The following is a 22,108-nucleotide window of genomic DNA, read 5'->3' as shown; positions in this document are numbered from 1 at the left end:
CCAAAATCGGACCACTGGTCCGATCGGACCCACCCAAAATCGGACGTCCGATTCTGATAATCGGACTCCTGAAAATCGGACATCTGAGAATCGGACCAAAAACTGTCAAAATCGGACAAGTATCCAACACTCAAATTCTAATACATCTAAACCCCAAGATTGACCCCTAAGGCTACGTAGAGCTGAAGGCACATCACAGATCCATAATCAGGCTAAAATTTAGAGTACGTAGCTCAAAATTTGGCTATAAATGGTCCTCCAAATTACATATGGCGTCTACTGTAACGGCCCTGCGGGCCGGGGGGGACTGCCCCCCCCCCCGGACCCCCGCAGAGGGGGCTCTGCCCCCTCCACACCTCCCCTGAGTAGGTTGGAGAGAAAACGCGCTCCGTGACAGGTCTTCCAAATTGGACCCTAGTGAAGTGATGGCTCTACACAAGCATGGATTCTCACTTGCAAAAGAGCAGCCAAAAGCCCATACCCGAATAGAGACAAACAGAGACCCTAGAACCTCAATGGGCCAATCTAGCCATCAAGGGCAAAAAGGCCACGCCACGAGAGCACAAAGACATTGTGTTCATACCATGTCTAGTCAGAGTGAAATGCAACATCAGCAAGCTGCAAATGCCAAGATGACTAGACATGACACTCTTGACGAGAGATGTACCTTCAATAGCACTGCACTGACGATCCAAGACAGCAGTGGAGAATCCACATCTGGTCGTGCAGTTGAGAACTCAAGGGCATCTATCAGAAGGCTTAAATTTACAAGCCAGGACCCAGAGGATGAAGACATAGTACAACCTGCTTATCTTAGGGTCAAACTCACCGCGAAAAGAGAGCATACTATCGATGCTCTGATTGATGAAGGAGCAGATTTTAACATCTTGACCTATGAATCATGGACCCTACTAGGCCAACCAGAGCTCACACCGACTAGTGCAACTCTTAGCCCTTATGGGGGACACCCACAAGCACTCATAGGGAAGTGCAAAATCCTTGCGACAATCGAAACGGAAAGCTTGCCTATCCTATTTCATGTTCCTCCAAGAAGTGCTAGCTGCAGGAAAGAGACCCTCCTAGGAAGACCCTTCAAAAGGGCGACCAAATGTGAGGCTGACTATATAGCACAGAGGATACACCTGACACTACCAGGTGTGAGGATAGTCACCACCTTTAGCAAGGGTGACCTCATCGAACCTCAAGGGAAAGGCAAGGAAGATGATGACATAACAGTCAAGCCTACAAACGAGGGCAAGGACTTGTTGGAAGAGTTGATACAAGCACAAGTCGAACAACGAGAATCAGTGAGTGAGGCCATTCTGGAAACAAGAAGGTCAAGAGACAAGGCCAAGGACAGGGTTTGGACTCACAAATATCGTAGAAGACCACGAAAGAAGCCCAAGCCTTATGGACGGAGGCATCGATGGAGAGCTAGCACAACGCCGTGATGGATATCCAAAGAGTTGCTACGTGCTCAAGGATACTACGCAGGTAACCAATGGATTTGGGTTCCGAAATCCCCTGCTAAACCGCCTCCATCAGCTGAAGGCCAGAGTGCCTCAAAGGCATGGCACAGGAGGAGATCTAAGAGAAACTCTAGGTCTCAAGGCAAGAAACCAGACATGACTGTTTGAAGAAAAGAGCCCCAGCCTAGCATGCTAAATAGACAGATGTCATACGTAGCCATTGAGCAGGCACAAAAATCGTTAGCGCCCAAGGAGCCTTTGATTCCCCAAGGGGAGAACAAGCATCATAGGCACAACATTGCTCAAGGCAAGGCTGATCGCTCAACAAAGAAAATGGCACAATCGTCTAGTAACCTCGAGCAGGCCATTCAGCGAGTGCCAAGTCCACCTAAGAGTCCTAGATCTCCTACGCCCTCTTCTCCCAAACAGACACAGGAAGCACCACGGCAGTTATCAAGGGTGACTGCTCAATTCCAATCTCTATCTCCATCTAAGCTTCCAATCGTCAAAGAAGTGGGACATGATGCCATCTGTAGCTCTCGACCCAAGGATATGCCTGAGCCACCTAAAGCGACTAGATCAGCTCATGTTCAATCTACACAGATGAGTGCTCAAAGGGACTTGACACCGCAATCCACCAAGGGTAGCCAGCCCACTAAATTAGCTGCTACTACTTCCAATCAGGGATCACAGTAGTCACAGCCCTTGGCCGTGACAATACCCCATGTGGAATGTGTCCTTAGTGGTTTACCTGTGGAGGAGGTGTCGCAACCAAATCCCTCAACAACTCCAGCACTTTCAAAGTGCCTAAAGCCTAGGTTGGAGGAGTTAAACGCAAGGGAGTTGGCTGAAGGGCTAGACTCTCCGAAAAGGGAGGCAGTTGTGCCCTCACAACCGGGCAAGGCTATTCAGCAAATCACGGCGATGTCCCATAAGGACACACTAGAGAAGGGAAATGCTGAGGCCCGACCAAGCACATCAACGGTCGATATAGCCCAGGGTCCTGAGTCGTCGAGAGAGGCACCTTCATTGACCAAGAAAAAGAGGAGAAAGCAGAGAAAACAACAACAGATGCAGGTGGTTGTGGACCCCAAGAACATTGAGACGAAGGGCACTGGAGAGCTGATGAATGAAGCATCGAGTCCACCCACCAATGAACCCATTGATGCCTCTCCTAATAGCGGTGAACCCTCAGACACATCCGTGTGCGTTGAGAAATCAAAGCAACCGTTGCCAGCAATAGTTGCTTGCAACACCCTATCCACTGACAATAGAACTCACATTGATCAATCAAGAGTGGATACAACGCTGTCACGACAGGGTGACAAATCTATACCAGTCACATCCGAGAAGAGCCAGGACGAAATAACAGCAAAACCTCAGGAGAACCGTGAGAACCCCAAGAGCATAAGAAATCCTAGTGTTGGCCAATCTTGCTCATCTAGGCTTGAGTCCCCCAGCCATGCTAAAGCCTAAGGAAACTCTTAGAACTTTGCATGAGATGGCAACCGAGCAAGCCCTCATTGAACATAGACATGTCGCAGAATGCTTAACTGAGTTGGAGGCTAAGCTCAAAGTGGTCGCACGTGTCTACGTCCTTGTGGATGTGGGCATGATCCCCAAGGAGCAGCTTGGAGAGTACTTGACCTTCCCTCTATCGTGGGAAGAACAAGAACATCTTAACAGGCACTACGACAGGCTCCTGCATGAACAGATGCGACTCATCCCTGATGAGGAGACTGACGAACTACGCTTAACCGTCACGTTCAATGAAGTGCTCTGTCGACCGAACCTCGTAGACCTAGAGCTACTAAAGCGACTGTCAGCAGGCCAGAGTCAATTTGAGCGGCGTTGGTGCAAAAGCCGCGTCATAATGGCCGAACTAGGGGCTCAGATCATGACGGTCTCAGAAGAGCGATTGGCCAAATGGCGGTCTCAAAGAGACCCAACCTACGTGGCACCAACTTCCCTTCGAGTGCTCACTGACATTCGGGGTGCGGACTTGGCCGGGGCTAGGCTACAGGGCCCTTTGATTGATAAGGTTCTCACCGAGGAGGAGTTACATATTGCCAGTAGACTCGGTCAAGGTTCCATGCTACTCGACGTGGCAAAATATCTATCAGTATTAAGTCAGCTGCCACGAATACTAAATGCGTGTGCCATGCTCCGGTACAACCCCGAGTTCTACACTTGGTTCTTATCCTCGTGAAGTGACATGGATTCATAGATATGTATATAAATAAACACTGATTTTTGTGTCACCTTGTATAAACAATATCAACACACACGAGTAATGATAGTCAAGCGCAGGGAGAAGAGTTGGTTCTAACAGGCTAACCTCCTCAAGCCCTCTTCTCATCACACATTTACTTGTCATGTGCGCTTGATAAACCACACTAAAATCCCTTCCATACGAACAATTGTACCCTGTATCAAGGTCTAACCCTTGGTTCACACCTTGCAGGTTTCCTTTTTTAGCGAAACGCATGGAGAATCATGAAGAGTTGGCTTGCAAAGACGCTCTTCGCAGAAGGCGGGAGCATGTGGCATACACCCCTCCACCAGAGCGCTATGTGCCCACCATCAAGAAATATGCCAAGAAGCGGGGCCCTAAGCGACATTGCCCAGGGCGAAGGCCGAAGAACCCGCGAGTTCAGAAGGTCGAGACCCGAAACCTGCAACAGGCCACAGCACTAGTGGTGCGCACTCCCAGCTCCTGCTCGGGCCCCAGACGCTCAAAGGCAGAAAGGGCAGCTCGGGAACGAGAAGAATTTAATGAATTATTTAAAGAGATTCTGGAGACGGTAGCGAGTCGGGATTACACCATTCATATCCCGGCCGACATGTTCCCTGCTCACCCCCGCGAGAGTCCCACACCAGCAGAGCCCCAATCACCCGGCCATCCAGACTCGCTCCGCCTCGTACAAATCGAGTAGCCCATAATGCATAAGGGGCTTATCAAATGATAACTGGCCAAGACTTTTTGTTTTTAAATGGTCGAGTGTTCCCGACTTATTAAGTATTGACATGTTCCTGACTTGTATGAACTTATCATATCTGCATTTAATATATGCTACGCCTTTAGCAAAAGAAAAAGCTAATCAAGCATAGGTGATAAATGTCTAGTCAACACCATAGAATTCAAATAAGTGATGTCTCCTTGCATTGCATTGGTTTATTATAGTTGCGGCATACACAATGCATATGCTCTCATGAAGCGACAAGTGAATGCAGGATAATACAGGTCCCTGTGCGAAAATGCTCAATGCCCAATCACCGCAACACCCACAACCCCACAGCGAGCCGTGGCAAAGCCACGCTGCCGAAAGCACCCTTGCCAATCGCCCACATTGCATGGCCCACAAAACATTCCTGGGCCACGCCCCCTTTCTAGGACAAGCTCTATAGTTGGCTCACGGCAGTCGTCACCTCAATTGTACCCACATCGCATGTGCCGCAAGGAGGGTTGCAATCTCTCAAGTGTATCTCCCCATTTCGCCAACTGCTTCTCTAACAACGAGGCTAGGGCACCATCATCATGGTACTATTCATTTTCGAAGCCTTCGAAGCTTGACATTTTCCAACCCATGGAAAGGCTGATAGCCTCAACATATTGTAATGGTTGTACTCAGGCAAAAAAAAAAAAGGAGAAAGAAAAAGAAAAAGAAAAAGAAACGAAAAGAAAGAAAAAGAAAAGGAAAACAAATGAATGGAAAAATAAGAAGCACCCACGATCACAGCACAGCACCTAGGGGTCCTCAAATTAGGTACGTCTGGTGACCTTGGTCGACCGGCTTCGTCCCTAGTCCCCTAGCCCCCTACAATCACCCACAATTGTTCAAGGCACATCAAGGGCAGGACTTACCTGGGGAGCTTGTCTCGCCTAGGGTTAGACCTGTCACCCTGACCCACTTGCACAATTTTCTTTTGCACTCTGCCTTAGTACCATTGCAATCAGTGGTGATAAGCACCGCACGATTGGCCATGAAAAGTACACCGTACCCATCAAACAAGTCCAATAGTTTCCAGCTACTGAAAGTGCGGTGTCCCTGTATTCAATTATGCTCCATCGTGCAGTCACAATGCAAAGGATGTCTCATATACCTTCACGTGTACTTCTTCTCAACACGGACAACTTTGCTTCATCCACACATTGTTATGAGAAACTAGCCCACGGTCTTCTAACTACGTAATTTCTAACTATGCACAAGCACTTACATAATATCTACACCAAAGTATATGCACAATTTGGGTCCTCAAGTGCAGGGCAATACTCTCAGCTTGCTTAGAGTTCGACCTGTCTCCCAAACTAATCAAATATGTCTTGTGCACGATAAGAAGACTAGCACTACCCCTTAAGGAGAGACCACATGTGAGGTTTTCCAATTGCAGGTATAAGGTGTTGTTTGCTCTTCATCAAAATCTGACTACTTATCCCTTACCATTCGACAAGCCCGCAACGAATCATCATGTGCAGAATCCCCAACAAACTACCACTTGTGTTGGCCATCAATTCAAGCCCCAACACAAAATAGCCCTACCATCAACTCCAACAACCTTCCACCAGCCACCTTGGCCACCAACAGGCCCCCAGGACCTTCTTCCACACCACCACCCACACTCCTCCACGGAAACCACAAGCGTCCTTGCCACCCACGTCTTCGGTGCATGCTATAGCCTGCTACCTATGACGGTGAGTGCCATGGGACTGGCACTCGTCTAGGAGGGGGGGTAATGTTAACCCCAACACGAAGAAAGCAAAAAGAAGTGGAAAAGACGCAGGGCAAAGGCGAAAAAAAGGTAGCCCGACTAAAGAAAGAAAAGGAGAAAAGGCCAAAAGCGTAAGGGAAACCTTAAAAGTCCAAGGCAAAGGCAAAAGGGGAAAGGCGCATTTTAAAATAAAAAGGCACACCCTGAAATCTTGTAAAAGAGCGCCGGGCTCTCACCCGTGCAATTTGTAAAGATAGACGGGCGGTGGAAAGGAAGATAGAAGGACAATGGGAAAAAGGACCTAGGCTACGGCCGGCCATGTAAAAAGGGGAAAAGGGGATGACCGCCCAAAAGGGATTTAGGGTTTTGTATATAAAGTTGAAAAGTGAATGAGAAGCTCATTCTTGTGTGTGGCCAAAAGTAGCTCTCCTCTTCTTCTTCTTCTTCTTGTTCTTGCTTGCTTGAGCTTGTGCTTGAGAGAGGGAGTGTGAGAGTGTGAGGGAGTGAGTGTGTGAGGGTGAGGGACCGAGGAGGAGAAGCTCTCCATCGTCTCCTCTCTTCTTCTTTTCTCTTCTCTTCTCTTGTCTTGCTCGCGGCAATGGAGCTTGGAGCTTGGAGCGGGAGGATTGAGCTTGCTTGAAGCTTGCACTTGGATCGTGGAGCTACCGGAGTGTGCGGGAGAGGAGGTAACTCGAACGGCACGAAGGTAAGCTCACTACACCATAGATATGGATGGCGCGTCGCCTATGTGAGAGGTAGCCATTAGTGCTCGGCTTGGAACGCTTGAAACAATAAGCGGTCCATGGGTCTTGGCGGTTGAGTGAAAGCTCCCACACCTTCAAAAGGGATCATCTTCATTGATGCCTTTGCAATGTATTTTGGATGATTCTTAATTATATATATCTCTTTTTGGAGGTGTCATTCAGATGGTTGTGTTAGTGTTTGTGTGTGTGTTGTATTAATTGTATGTGATGAGTTCGTGCTGATTGAGAATAATCTGTTTGAGATCTCTTTTCAAAAGATTCATGGTGGATGGAAAGCCTATGGTGGAAAGCTAAAGAGAACCTCTTATATCCTTTACAAATTTGTTATGGATTTTAAGTGATTAATCAGAAGAGTTAATGAATACTGGAAGTTTTCCTTTAGTAGTTTTTCTATCAGATACAGGTGATAAGTTGGGGTCGTGTTTTGGAGAGATTATTGAAGATCTAAAGGAAGATAAAATTGAACTCTTTAGTGAAATTATATTCTTCTTTTCCTTAGGTTGCGACGGCGCTTCCTTTCTAAGTGTGGGGATATGTTGAGAGTGGAAAAAGACTGAATTTTTTACTGATTTTTGTTGTTTTTGAGGACTGAATGATTGATTTTTGATGGATTTAGAGTGATGTATAGTTGTTAAAGGAAGTATTTGAGAGTGTTTTGAATTATATTGATTATGTTTTGGAAATCCATGATGATTCTCAGTGGAGATATGAAGCTCTGTAATGTTCTGTTGAGCTTCTAATTGGTTCCGTATACCTTCTGTATAGCTTCTGTTTTGTTCTGATTGTCTTCTCTATGAAGCATGGATTGATGATTGATAAGGATTGAGATCTTTTGAAAGTTTATTGAATAGTTTTTGATAGTTTGGAATGGTTTGAGTATGAGTTATGAGGTTCTGATGACCTCCTGTAACCTTCTGTAAAGCCTCTATAGAGCCTCTGTCTCTACTCTGTCTCTGTACTGTAACTGTACTGTAGCTGTTCTGGTGATGTACTGTAACTATTCTGTAGACCTTCTGTAAGTGTTTTGTAGAATGTATGTGTGAATTTGGAAAATTTTTCTAACCTTTGGAAAGGATGAATCTAAGTTCAAAAAGAGTTAAAACAAGTGGAAGAAGCACCTACTAAAGACTGAAGAGAAGACTAAGTGATAGTGACAGTAGTGAGCTGTGAAAAGAGACTGTAGTGGCTCTAGTGACTCTTCATATCAGACATACCTCTTGGAAGGTGCATCCACGACCTAAGAAGGATTATCGAGGGTTATTATGAGAGCATTATAGTGAGGATATGATGTACTATTGATATAGAGAGAGAGAGAGAGCCAGAGATAGTCAATTCTATCAAAACATTGTAACTGTATATGAGAGATTGAGAGAGAGAACTAGGAAGACATTGAAGATGAATAATATGTGATTGATTTTCATTCAAAGATGGTGTATTTCTTTGTGTTCTTTGTTCTTTTGATGGATTCCATGAAGATGTTGAAGATTATGGTTGATTCTATCAAATCCATGGGAGAAATCTACTATGATGCTGCGTAAAGAATTGTTGTTTTCTTTGTTTTGATTATCAAAAGAATGAAATAAAAGCTTGTTGATGTTACAAGATAGATTTTCTTGCAAGATAATTCCCTTTTCCTTGGTGTTCCTCTTGGGGCTCCACTAGGGTATCATCAAAGCAGACGAGTACGAAGTAATCAAGTTAGGGCCTAAAGATATCCTCCATTAACATGTTGAAGGTAGCAGGAGCATTTGTCAGCCCGAATGACATCACTAGGAATTCAAAGTGTCCATACCTTGTGTTGAATGTAGTCTTTGGGATATCCTCTTCCTTGATTCTTATCTGATAATATCCAGATTTGAGATCTATCTTAGAGAAGATCTTCGCACCTTGAAAACGGTCAAGTAATTCATCTATTCTTGGAATGGGGTATTTATTTTTTATGGTCGATTGATTCAACCCTCTGTAGTCAATGCATAGCCGAAGCATTCCATCTTTCTTCTTCTGGAACAGCACTGGAGCTCCCCATGGCAAACTGCTAGGATGGATGTAGCCTTGGTCTAACAGTTTCTTGAGTTTCTCTTTTAGTTCAATAGCTTTCGGGATGGACATCCTATACGGTCTCTTTGCGACGACTGGTGCAACTCCTGGCACCAGCTTGATTTCGTGGTCAACTTCCCTTTGAGGAGGAAGTTCTGTTAGCTCTTCAAGAAATACATCTGCGTATTCCTTTAACCATGAGGGTTCTTCCCCAGATTCTTGATTCTGATCTAGCTTATTCAGTTTAATCCAATAGACAAGTAGACCCTTTCTAACTCCTTTTATTATCCGTATTGCTTTTGCTAGCTGTATTTTTGGCTTACTAGCCTCTCCTTGAGTTGTAACTAGTTCCCCTTCAGAATTTTGGAAGGAGACTTGGCCCTTTCCACAGTGAATGTGGGCATCATTGGGTATTAGCCAATCCATTCCAAGCAAACATTCGCCGACACCTAGATGCATTACCCTGAATCTCACCGAAGTTGGCTTCCCACCCAGTAGGAATTTCACCTTAGCAGTTTGCCTAGTACAAGAGACCTCACGACCATTTGCCAATTCCACAAGTAAAGTAGGTGCGTCTATTATGGCTATCCTTGGCCTTTTTGCACAGATCGGTGAAATGAAGGAATGTGTACTGCCGCAATTGATTAGGGTTTTAAAGATTTTACCTTCATAATCCGATGGAGATTGGATCACCTAGAATTAGCAATTCGGACCCTTCTTGTGAAGAGTGGCATGAACCATTGCCCTTTCAATGTCAGCATCCATGGATGGATCTTCTTCATCACCCAGCTCCTTGTTGGCAACACTGGAGGTTCTCCCTCTGGCCATGATGGTGGCTCCTTGGCCATGGGCGGCTCCTTGGAATGGCCCTTGGCGTTGTCCTCATTGCCTCTTGAAGTTTCTAGGCTCGTTGCAATGGAAACAACAGAGATTGCGGTCATTACCTTGTGTAGGAACAAAGTTATTGACAGTATTGGTCCTAGCTTTCTTCCTTTGTCCCTGATTCTGACCCTACACTCTCTTAGTCTGATCCCTATACATTCCCTTGTTCTGATCCCTGTAAGGCCAAGTCCTATTGTTCCTTGGCTTGGTCTACACCTCCTGTATTATTGGTGCAGCTCGAATGAGTGCATCTTGTAGGTTCATTGGGTGCATTGATTCCAAGCGGGTGTTTATGGGGGGATTTAACCCAGCACAAAACTTTGACACCTATTGTGTCATATCCATTGGAGGCGCGTACTTTAAGAGAGAGACGAACTTTGAATAATATGCATCAAGGGATAGTCCAAGCAACTTCAATTCATAGAATTCATTCATCTTCTGTGTGCGGTAAGCAGGTGGCAGATACCTCCCTCGCACAGCTTTCTTAAGCTTCTCCCAAGTGACTGTCCCTTCCAAGATCCCTTGGTCTCTGCACCACTGTTTCCACCAAAGTCTTGCTTTGCGTGTAAGCTTAAGTTTGGCGAGCATAGATTGGTTAGCAGGGGCAGTTCCTGCTGCCTCAAAATAGTCTTCCATGGACTCGATCCAGATCTTGGCATCAGTTTGAACAGTCCTTCCCTTGCCATTGAACTCAGGTGGCTTGATTTATTTGAGAAGGAACTTCTTCTCTTGAATCATAGTTGTACTTAGTGCAGGGGTTGGACTTGGAACCTACACTTGGGGTTGCGCCTAGACAATAGGATTCTTTATGTTAAAAAACTTATCAAGTGTTTCTCATGTTACATTAACATGAACAGCACAGATTTTAGGCAAGTGACGTAATCACTTAACTCGGTTGCCAACATCTACAGTCAGGATAGATAGTAGTAAAAATCTTGTTCATTCATGATTGCATAGCCCTTTGAGTACATTTATTTTTGGGAAAGTAGAACAAGTTGATTGGTATATCAGTTTCGGGAAAATAGGATTGTGTTACAATCGGCTACAAGGACTGAGTAATGATATGGAGTGGGGTCATGGATTTTCAAGAAACGATAAGTCATAAGAAGCATGGGGTATTCCTTCCTTTGATACCCGTTCTTCTCATAATGCCCCAGCACTTTGATTCTGTCAGCAGGGATCACCCGAGTCACTTCTTCATACACATACTTGTTCTGCTTGACTTGCTGACCATCAACATGCAAGGTTGCATTTGCGTGAGCTTCGACAAAGATGAACAACTTCACGATCTTCAAATCCTCCATCCACTTGATTCTCTTCAAGTTGGTCTGAAGGTACACAAGTCAGTGGGCTGCTATGTAGTATATTCGTGATTCTCCCATCCATCTCCATTCCGCGTACAAGGGTGAAGGATTGTAGATACGGTCTAGGATATTCATCATGCCTAGCCTCCGTCGATAATCCGAAGCATGCATTGCAGTCATAAACATAACCTGGAACACCAAGAATTTGTTCCATGCTTTGTGACTCTACAATTCAGCATTCATAAGTGAGTAAGGAAATGTTTTCAACAGAAAACACTGCTCTAATCCACTCACCTTTCCCTCACTTTCCCCTTATCCCCTTTACTTTCCTCCATTAAGTTCCTTTGTAAATCTTAGATCCCATTGGTTCACTCTGATACCAACTGTAACGTGCCCATTTGTCCGCTTACGGGACACGTCTTAGCAGTCCATTGGAGGGTCTAGAAGGCTCCGCCTGGCAACCAAAGGGAATGACATAGGGTTTGCGATCTAGATCTTCCCGAGTCTACCCCGAGCAGAAGTGTCTAGCCATTCCCACTTGGGATCGACCTGAGGTTCGGGTTCTTTTTCTATCAGCAAAGTCTCTAGGAAGGAGCTAGCGTCGAGCTCCAATTGTACCACCTTTCGTAGCGACAATAGAGACGAAGTGGTTTCAAGCTGCACTTGGTTCCTGGAGAATGGGGAAACAAGAGGGATGCGAAGCTCAACCTCTCTGTCGTACGGCCTAGCCCCATTCCTTTTCCCTAAAACAGAATAATCTGGAAATTCTACATCTACTGACACTAAGTCTTCATTGTCTTATTATCTCATCATTTGAGAAAAGTTCCCAGCTAACCAGGACCACCCTTCCATAGGACGGCGGACCTAAGTCACGTCCACCTCACTTTTCTTAGTTTGCTTTAGTTATCTAATTACCTAACACATTACGTTTTGACATGCAAAATCAGCTTTCTTAATTAAACAAATTAATCATGGGTTTCTTCACGTAACTTAGGCACCGACACAAAAACAATGCCAAGCAAGTTTCCTTTTCCCAATAATTGCTCTTTATTTATCAAAAATCCTAGAGTATATCCAATATCACGCCCGAAGGCTATCCCAGCAATCTACAGGATTGCTGCTCCAAGTTTCACCTGTTGACTAGTACATGGGCCTCGAGATCCCATCTCGAGTCACGTTGGCCTCTTGTATGGGACCCGCAGGCAAGGGATTTACAGCCAGAGCCTCCCTTGGAACCCAAGTGTCCTCCCGCTCCAAGTAGCACCCATGGAGAGATCTCTCGCGGCGGGTTAGGTCCATATGCCCGGCGTGGCTAACAACCCCCTTGGATAGATCCAGGCCGACAATCGAAGGTAACTGTTCCTACCTCTCCCTCCAAGCTTTCAACCTGAAGCATCAAGTGTTTTCCTTGAATTAGTTCCTTGAGCAAAGAGATCAAATAATGTACCTAAGAACATTTCGGAGGTCGTTTATGCGACCGACTGCTAAGGTGTGACTCCTTTTCTTCCCAGATGCTCCTAGCATCCGATCTTGGGTTTTACCTTAGGGTATCTTAGTCCCTAACTCAAGCATTAGCCAGGCAATCAAGGAAATGAACATGCCTTACTCGCAACTAATCTTTAATTCCAACCAAGCTTAGATAACACACAAGGCAACACATGATTCTTCGTTGAGACTTTAAAGATGTAGCCTAGATTCATGTGATCCTTTCAATTTTCTTAGTGTGGTTCTATGTAGGATTTTCCAATCAACCTTAACCAACATGCACATTGTGCGTTTAGTATAGTTGTACCTCCTAAACAACCTTTATCTCTCTTTATTCCTGGCAATGAGTACTTAGTTCTAATGCACCGGATCACAAGTGATTTGCATTCATGAAGGTATCAGGTTTTGTCTAACGATGCAAGTGTATCTCATGAACAGAAACTAACATTTCATGTGCTTCTTTTAACCATGATTGTGAAAACGTGAATTCTAAATGACTATTCATGCTCTGAACTGATTAAAAAGCTATCATTTTATGTGAAATAAGGCAATAATCTTATCATTTTATGTGTGTAGAAGCTATCATTTTATGTATAAAATCTTACGCGAATTCAACCTCTACTGTTTCGCGCATGCAACTTAGTTCTTAGAATAAACAAAACCTTATGCATGACATTAATCCTTTCATCCCTTCCGCGAGAAATAATTCCTAAATTAATTTTTAATGCTTAGAACGTGGGCTTGATTCATGTGTGTTGCGTTGGTCGTTCCACTCGCCCCTTCAACATTACCGGTGGCTTGGACGCCTATGCTTCCTGCGACTTTCTTCTTAGGAGCCATTCGCCTCGCGGAGATTGGGTAGTTCCGACCTTAACGGTTTCGGTTTGACACGTTCGGTTGGGAAAGACCGTCGGATGGGGATTCGTTGCCGAGAGAGTGGTTTGGGTGACTTGTGGTGGTTACTCGCTTTCTCTCTCTCCTTCTCCCTCTCTTCCTCTCCTTCTCCCACTTCTTTCTCCCTCTTCTCCTTCCTCTTTTTCTTCTTCTACTACTTCTCTCCTCTCTCCCTCTACCTCTTCTTCTTCTTCCTCTACCTCTCTCCTTTCCCTTCTTCTTCTCCTCTCCTTCTTCTCTCCCTCTTCTTCCTCTTCCTCTTCCTCTACCTCTCTTCCTCCTCCTTCTCTTCTCCTACTTCTCTCCCTCTACTTCCCCTTCCTCTACCTCTCTCCTACTCCTTCCCTTCTTCTACTTCTTTATCTCCCTCCTTTTTCCTTCGACTTCTTCTCTTCTCTCTCTTCACTCCTTCTCCTTCTCTTCTCTCTCTCCCTTCTTTTTTCTTCCCACTCTTCCTTCTTCCTCTACCTCACTCCTTCTCCCCTCACGGCCTGAATCGGTGGCAATCAGGGAGGTGGTGGCTTTGCTTGGAGGACCTCGAGAAGGGTCCCATGGCGACTAGTAGATGGGGGGGAAAGTTGACTATCGTTGTAGGTGTGGGGCCGTTTTTGCAAACAGGAGGGGGGGAAAACGCCAGTTGGAGGGCCCACCAGCACCGCCAGCGAGGAGAGGGGGAGAACCCTCTCTCGGAGGCCCAAAGGTCCTGCATGACTGCTGACGGAGGGGGTTGACGTAAAGGAGGGGGCCCGTAGTCTCTGACAGCTGTCTAGTGAGGCAGCAGCTGACCGGGGGGAAAAGGTGGCGACGGTGGACCAGCGTAGCCTCCTCTGTCTCTCCCCTTCAGGGGAGGGGAGAAGCCTCCCCTTATATAGGGGAGGGGAGGAGGTAGGTGGCATGGCCTCCCCTTCACCTGGAGACTGCATGCCTCCCCCCCCATTATCCACCACTCCCACTCTCTCTCCCCCTCCCTCGACTGCTGTCGGTGGGGAGAGAGGGGGAGTAAAAAATTTTTAACTAGGGATAATAAAAATTTTCCTTTTCTTTTAAAAATCTTTAGGGGAGGGTTCCTATGGCTCATTACAAAATCCATCAAAAATCAATCATTCAGACCTCAAAAACAACAAAGATCAGTCAAAAATTTCAGTCATTTTCCACTCTCAACACTTGGGACATTCAGCTTCAGGTCTGAAATACACAATATTCAAATTTGTAATAAAGAGGAGAGCATCTTCTCTCTTGAGATTGATGCATATATGATAACTATTTGGATGTATCTTGATCATGGATGCTTTGGAACCATGTGGCATTGTCTTGAGGCCATTTTGAGCTAATCTTGGCAAGGATTTGGCTCATTTTGGAGACATTTTTGTGGCTGGAAACAGGGTAGCAACTATTTCTTGAGTAAATAATGCTTACGATTCACTTATGTGATGACTATCTGATGTCAATTTGGTGCTACATGACTTGAAGATGTTATGTCCATGATTAGAGGTTATTTTGGGGTGATTAGAGTCATCATTTTGCTTGATTTTGACATAGATTTGGCTACTGGAATAACATGGCTAGATGACATTTTGATTGTGTATGCATTATGTTTTACTTCTAGACTTGGTCTCGGGCATTTCAAACCATGTATTCATGCTTATGGTTGATGCTACATGCTTGGATTTGATTCCAGAATGCATCCGAGCAATGATTAAAGCTCATTTTTGGATCAGCTTTACCTAGAGGTGTATTGATGTACATTCAGGACAGTTTCCTGCATATTCAAGATATCATACCTCACAGTTAGGAAATTTGATATGTTTCTATGCAAGAACATTATGATGATGTTTTGAGTAGCTTTGCATGCTCTTTAGAGCTCAATCTCAATTATTCTAAGAGGTTATTTTAGTTCTGAATTTTCAAGACAAATTTTTCCTAAATGTCAGGACTGCACTCCTGAATTGCAAGACAACCACCTGTATTATCGGGAATTTTAGGACTGCACTCCTGAATTGCAGGATAGCCACTTGTATTGTCAAGAATTTCAGGACTGCACTCTATTTTTGTCAAGAAATTAGTATGTTTATTGTCATTGAATGCTTTTGAGGCATTTTGGGCAATGAATTGATGTATGTTCTTGCTGCTACATACTTGGAGATATTCCTAACATACTACTAAGTGGATTTTGGAGCTTCCATTGCTTGGTATTAGCTGTCATTTATGTCTTAAACACCCCTAAGTGACCAGCAATTGGAGAAGAATTCATCTCTTCAAGTATCCATTCAGTAAAAGGGGAGGCATGGGAAATCACAATACGGCCATGTGTCCAAATAAGACCAATGTGGAGCTGATATTGGGAGTTGATATCCATAACACCTTGTTGTAATTTCTGAAAAGAAGGGCTAAATTCAGCATCAAGCAAGTAAGCCTCTTGAAGTTCTTCTATCCAATCATGATGGAGTTCAGTGATAGATGAGACCTTACATGTCCACATGCAAGAGAGTGCATCAGCCACTACATTATCCTTTCCCATGGGTGTGAGTGGTCTCAAAATCATAGTTTTGTAAGGTGGCTACCCATCTGTGTTGCTTAGGAGTTAAGTTGGGCTGAGTCAAGAAGTATTTGAGCACACGGTGGTCACTTTTCACTTTAAATTTACTGCCATACAAGTAGTGATGCCACTTTTTGATAGCATGAATGATTGCCAACATCTCTTGATCATAGACATGCAATTGTCTCTCTTTATAATCCAATTTACATCTCTGAAAGGCTATCACACCATGTTCTTGCAGCAAGACAGCACCAATACCCTATCCACTAGCATCACACTGAATGGTAAATTCTTTCAAGAAGCAAGGGCACACAAGAATGGGGGCTAAGGTAAGGCTAAGGTAAGCAATTCCTTTAGCTACTGAAAATTGCGATCAACCAAGGCATCCCAAAAGAAGGCTTCTTTTTTCAGCCTATTAGTCAATGGTGCTGCAATTGTAGCATAATGGCGGATAAATCTCCAATAAAAGGAAGAGAGACCAAGAAAACCATGCAATGAGGTGGTGTTAGTGGGGGTGGGCCAGTCCCGAACACACTGCACTTTCTTAGGGTTAGCTTGGATGCCTTTCTCACTAACGATGTGTCCCAAGTACTCAACCTTAGTTTGCATAAAAATGCACTTGCTTTCCTTGGCAAAAAATCGATGCTCTCTTAGTATATCAAAAACTTGCTTGACATGGTGTAAATGCTCATGCAATGATTTGTTGTAAATGAGTATATCATCAAAGAATACCAACACAAACTGGAAAAGCCATGGCTGCAATATCTTATTCATGAGGCTCTGAAATGTGGCAGGGGCATTAATGAGCGCAAATGGCATGACAAGGAAGTGGTACAAGCCACAATCAGTTTGGAAAGTTGTCTTAACTTCATCACCCTCTCTCATTCATATCTAGTGGTAGCCGGATCTCAAATCAATCTTGGTGAGTAGCGGGCTCCCTTGAGCTCATCAAGAAAGTCATCAATTCTAGGGATAGGAGATACCTATTTTTGACTGTGATCTTATTGAGATCACGATAGTCAATGTGCATTCAAAAGGACCCATCCTTTTTCTTGACCAATAGAACCGGGGAGGCATAAGGGGAAGAGCTAGGCTTGATGAATCCCATCTCAATGAGCTCCCTGACTTGCTTGGCTACTTCCTCTCGCTCACATTTAGAGAGTCGATACAAGGGTTTATTAACTGGTTTGGCATGGGGCTCCAAGTCAATCGGGTGTTCTACTTGCCTCTTAGGTGGGAGGGTGGGGGGGAGGGGGGGTTGAAAGAGATCCTGATATTCAGCCGAGAGTGCCTTTAATGCTACATCTTTCTTCCAAGAATTGTGTTGGTCATCAACATCCTTATTCAAATGGAAAACAAAGATCTCAAATGAAACCATCCAGAGAATCATAAAACTAATCGGGGTCAAGATCCTCTTCAAATTCTACATTTTCAGCATGTCTCATCATCAATGGTGTGTCATGTGGGTCCTCATCCACTCCATCACAAGCTTCCAACATATACATGCTATTAAACCTAACAATGGCATTCTTAAATGGGCATTGGAATGCATGATCGGGCATGTATTTATCCCCACACTTGAAGCATAAACCCTTAGACTTTCAGTCCTTGACAACATCCAAGGAAATGAATCTTTGGCCATTCAAACCTAAGGCATTCCGAGTCTTACTTTGTGCATACTTTGTGTCACCTTTGGGCGGAGGTGTTGTCCCAAAACTGCCATGTTTTCTCTTAGCATTAAAAGTGGGATAAGTCAATATCTTGGGGTTTCCATTCAATGCATTGTTGCTGCGATAATTTCCAGCATATGGGGGCTGCCTAGTGGGGTATCTTTGCTATCCTGAAATGGGTTGCATGCCCTCATTGCGGCGGTATTTCCTGCCATATCATTCAGCCAACTCTATGGCATCAAATAAGGTGGCTGGCTTTTGAGCCATTACATCAATTGAGAGATTTGAATCTAGCCCATAAATGTATTTATGTACTTTGGCCCCATCACTGAGAGCTTCCACATACATGGATAGGTTCATAAATTGGTTAGTATACTCCTGCATGGTGAGATTACACTAGTCAAAATGATACCATTGCCTTGTGCCAAACATTCCTTCTCTACTGAGGAGACAAAAACTTGAACCATGTGCATCTTGAAATCTTCCCAATCATAAAACTGTTGGTTTTCCCTTTGAATGTACCTCCACCATGTGTGGGCAAAGCCCTCCAAGTGAAGGGAGGCAAAGACAATTTTTGCCCCATCGGTACAGGGGTAAATGAGGAAGTAGGCTTCGAGTTTAGAGGTCCATTCTCTAACTCAGCCAGGGATGAGGATTTCCCATTAAATTTACTAAAGAAAATCTTGTCACGTAATTCATTTGGGCCCTACTGCCCATGCATGCCATGTGCTACTGCATGCATGTCATTCCTCTAACTTGGCCGGGGATGAGGGTTTTCCATTAAATTTACTAAAGAACATCCCGTCACGTAATTCATTTGGACCCTGCTGCCCATGCATGCCATGTGTTGCATGCTACCCGTATATACCTTACTGCCCATGCATGCCTTGCTGACCAAAATGTCCCTGGGTGCCATGCTGCTCATGCATTACATGTGGGCCAACCTGATTATTAGGGCCTTGCTACCCAAAATTTCCATGCTGCCCATGTGCACCTACGTTAGGGCCTTGCTTGCTGCCCAAAATTTCCATGCTGCCCATGTATTACATGCAAACCAAACTAAAAATTGGGGCCTTGCTGCCCAAAACTCCCATGGGCATGCTGCCCATTACCATGTGCATGTTGTGCCTATGTGCGCCCTGCATACTATGCTGCCCAAAATTTGCATTTTGCCCTTGCATGTAGCTTCCATTATAGGGGAGCTACTATCCCAAGGATGGTCTAGAAGGGTTCGTCACGGGTGAGGGGAGGATGGGCTCATCATGTCGCATAGAGGACTCACCCAGCTCATAGGTGCTATGGGAAAAACCATGGGTGCTACCAAAACCTTGCTGACCTCGTCTCGTCTCCAAGGGGGGGTGTTTGGTCTCTCAAGGAGGACCATGCTCCTTGGACTAAGCCAAGGAGGGTGGAGATGAGGGTGCCCATGTGCTCTACGAGCAAGTCCATCTTAGCCATCATCTTGCTATGACACTGATCTTGGCAGTTTTCCATGTCCCTATGGCGGTGTTCCAACTCTCGATGCCACTCAGGATGATGCATCTCATGTTGGCATAGTGTGTTGTTAAGCATAGCAAAATGGTCGGCCATCTCGAGGGCACCTTCTTCAAGCATGTCTTCACGATCCTCTTGGGCGGAGCTCATAGATACACGGGAATCTTTGATCTCCTGTTGGAAGTCCTCCTAGGCCTTGGATTTACCCTTATGACCCTTTTGAATCAAGAAGCTAGGCAATTCGAAACGGAGCCCTTGATCCCCTCTATGAGACCACTGCATACATCCATCAAGTCATACATGTTCTCTGCCAATACATGTGCATTTATCCATCATAGGTCCACCAAGCCATACATTTTCTCTGCCAATACATGTGTATACATCCATCAAGTCATACATTTGTTGTCCATACATGTGCAAGCTACTTGGATGTCAATGATTGGGGCTCGGGCCACCAATTTAGAGTACCTGCACTTGCAAACAAATTTTGGGCTCTGGATCACCGGGAGGTGGGCTGGGTTGTGCATCCCTTTAGGGTCTTTGATGATGCCAGGGGTCATCCCTCTTTTATCTTGCCACCTCGTCGGGCATCGGGCTTTTCTTCACCCAAAAAATACATGGTAGACATTTATTACTAAGCAACTAGCATGATATGCATTTACAAATTGAGAATTGGGCCTTTCATGATATGCATGATCAATAAGGAAAATGGAATGGGGAAGGACCTCTGCAAATAAGTGACTCACTGATTGCATCACCTACCCTTTCTTACAATTTTTGGCTTAATGATCAAGAATCACAACCAAGCACGGTTATGGGTTAGGAGTTCAATTCTCAGCCAATATGAAAGATATTTGAAGTGTGCTCAGTCATGCATGCATTTCAAGAAGTTCATAATGGAAGAAGGAAATCAATAGGTGATCCATAGCTTCAGCCTAAGCAAGAAATCATGTAAATTAGGAGTATACTCAGTCATGCATGCATTTCATGAGGTGCATAATGGAAGAAGGCAATCAATTGGTAATCCCTAACTTCAGCCTCTAAATAAGAATTCATGTAATTCTTTAATCTCTCCAAGCAAGAGGTTGGGCTCAGCAAATGGTTGGAGAAGAGAGACCAAGAACCATGAGACATACCTTGCTTAAGCTTGGGGAACAGTCAGTGGCGGCTACCCACTCTAAGAAATTCATGGTTGTCCTCCTTCTTGCAATCCATGGTCATATGGAGCCTCCAATGTCTTGTGGCTTGCACTTGTTGAAGCTTGTGGTTGCTTCCAAGGCTCCCAAGACAAGAATTTGAAGGGTCTTCAATGTACCTCGAGCTCCCTTGAAGGTTTCATGGCTACCATGGCTATTGCCCACAATAGGGTTTTGGGAAGTGCCAAGAAGATGAAATGTCAGCCAAGGAGGTCAAGAGTGGGAGAAAATGAGTGCCTGGTGCTGGGGTTTAACGCTGAAGACCATGGCTATGAGCTGGGGGGTAGGAAGAGCAGTAGATCAATCCCCAAAAAATGCACCGCAAATTACGGGGGCAACCCCTTCTTCTTAGTCTCATTAGTGATTACAGCAGGGAGTGCAACAGGGGAAGCAGCAATGGTGCACGTAAGCTTCTATCGCAACTATGGCAAGACCTTTAAGAAAACTCGTAGGCCCTATGAGAAGGAGCATCTAGATGTTGAGCTCAAGCTTGTTGGAGAATATGGTCTCCGCAACAAGCAGGAACTCTAGAGAGTGTAGTATGCCCTTAGTCAAATCCGGAATAATGCCCGTATGCTTCTAACACTTGATGAAAAAAACCCACGGCATATCTTCATAGGAGAGACTCTACTACACCGCATGTTTAAGTATGGTCTCCCCGAGGAGAGCCAGAACAAACTGGATTATGTCCTTGCTTTGACTGTGGAGAACTTTTTGGAGCACCACCTGCTGACTTTGGTTTTCAAGTCAGGAATGGCAAAGTCAATCCACCATGCTCATGTTCTCATCAAATAGAGACACATCATGGTTGGTAAATAAGTTGTGAATGTTCCCTCTTTCTTGGTGAGGGTGGACTCTCAGAAGCATATTGACCTTGCATTGTCCAGTCCTTTTGGAGGTGGCAGACCAGGTCATGTGAAGAGAAAGAACTTGAAGGCAACATACAAAAAGGCTTCAACAGGGTATGGGTGTGAAAGATGCAGGATCTAGAGCATGGCAAAGGCAGAAGCTATGGAGGATGGAAGATAAAGATACTACTCATGTTGACATGACAATGTAGACAACTATTACACAAGTGAATTAGGTTTCAAGATTGAGACTTGAACTCATAAACACAATCTTGTGTAGGACTGACAATGACACAGACACTTGACAAAAAGAGACAAGTACTATTGCATTATCATTATATGAAAGTGATAGTCAAGTACATCATTATATAGGATTGCTTGGTAGCACACTACATCCACTGTGCCTATGGGATCTGTCTCTCTTCCTAGAATGAACTGCATCTCCCTAGCCTAGCTGTTCCATACAAAGGGGCATACATAGGGTGTGATTGCCAGATTCTCAACACCCCCTCCTCAATCACAACCTGAAAGTACAAAGTGTGTAGAGGCTTTAGTGAGAGCAACACCTGCAAAGTGTGGGCATACCACAAACATGGCAAAACACTAGAGGCTGTCACAGAAAAGGATAAGTGTGGGTACCATAAACATGGTGGACATCCAGAGACTGTAATAGGGGCCTCACAAAGTGTATAGAGGCTGTAGTACAAGGCTACATGAGGATCTTTGGTTCTTCAGCTTTGAATGATGTGGTCTTTTGGTCTTCATGGCTGGTCTTCTTCTTGTCCTTCTTCTTTTTGATCTTCATGGTCTTCTTGGTCT

The 22,108-nt window shown here is 44.7% G+C and overlaps 1 pseudogene; it reads left to right on the top strand.

Moving 5' to 3' along the window:
• The first annotated feature begins 20,837 nt into the window (after positions 1-20,837).
• On the top strand, positions 20,838-21,431 carry LOC148014206 (small ribosomal subunit protein uS4z pseudogene; annotated as a pseudogene).
• Positions 21,432-22,108: the final 677 nt, after the last annotated feature.

Source organism: Lygodium microphyllum, chromosome 25, assembly GCF_053477565.2.
Source record: "Lygodium microphyllum isolate KBCC chromosome 25, Lygodium_microphyllum_v1.1.10, whole genome shotgun sequence".
Taxonomy (NCBI): domain Eukaryota; kingdom Viridiplantae; phylum Streptophyta; class Polypodiopsida; order Schizaeales; family Lygodiaceae; genus Lygodium; species Lygodium microphyllum.
The sequence above is the reverse complement of the archived record's forward strand: the minus strand, read 5'-3'. Positions and strand labels throughout refer to the sequence as shown.